The 728-nt window shown below is 62.8% G+C and overlaps 1 protein-coding gene across 1 annotated transcript in view; it reads left to right on the top strand.

The window, feature by feature from the left end:
* SCN2B (sodium channel, voltage-gated, type II, beta subunit) overlaps positions 1–728 on the top strand; it is a gene marked incomplete at its 3' end in the record, with an annotated part of 2,896 nt that overhangs the window by 1,028 nt on the left and 1,140 nt on the right. The window lies entirely within an intron of this gene.

Here is a 728-nt window from a genome sequence, read left to right on the forward strand (position 1 = left end):
TCCCCACTTCTGTTGTCTCCTGGTGCTGAGTGTTCTGGGGCAGCGGCAGAGTTTGGATCTGCACACATCTGCCCTATTGCTGGGCTGCGGCACGGTCCTGGGAGAGCTCCTGGTGGCATCTCAGCTCTCTGCAGAGCCCTGGGGCACCCTGAGGACACCAGCCACCCAGGCTTTGTGGGGCTGGGTCTGCGAAGGGGCATCCTGGGACAGGCAGGCTCCCGGCTCTTCTCTCTCCCTCTACAAGGTTTTCTTGAAATCATCTCGGGGTGGGTGGTGATGGGGCAGCAAGGCTGGGACACCAGCTCAGGTCTGGACACATCCTCCTTCCTGTGATTTGTCCCCATGTGCCAGCTGTCCCCATCCCTGCCTGCCAGCCGCCTGTGCGGAGCCCTCCCAGCGCTGGGGCTGGATGGAGGGTGCCCATCACCGCTTCCAGCACGAGCAGGGAGCATCTCCAGGGGCTTGGCCATAGCTGGGGGGCACCCCTCTGCCCCGCAAGAGCTGGCTTCAGGATGCTGCTGGTGCACACCTTGCAGTACTTATGACTTGGAAAAGGCTCTTTTCCCTGGCTGCGGAGCCTGGCCCCTTTCCTGCCCTGCTTGCAGGAGGAGTGGATTAGCCTCCGGAGCAGCCTTGACCTGCACCCAGCTGGGCCACAGGGCTGGACTCACGGAGCAACCCGGGAAGAAGGTTTGAGAGCAAAGAGCAGCAGCCACAGGGGAGAGGTG

Source organism: Pterocles gutturalis, unplaced genomic scaffold, assembly GCF_000699245.1.
Source record: "Pterocles gutturalis isolate BGI_N339 unplaced genomic scaffold, ASM69924v1 scaffold23530, whole genome shotgun sequence".
Classification (NCBI taxonomy): domain Eukaryota; kingdom Metazoa; phylum Chordata; class Aves; order Pterocliformes; family Pteroclidae; genus Pterocles; species Pterocles gutturalis.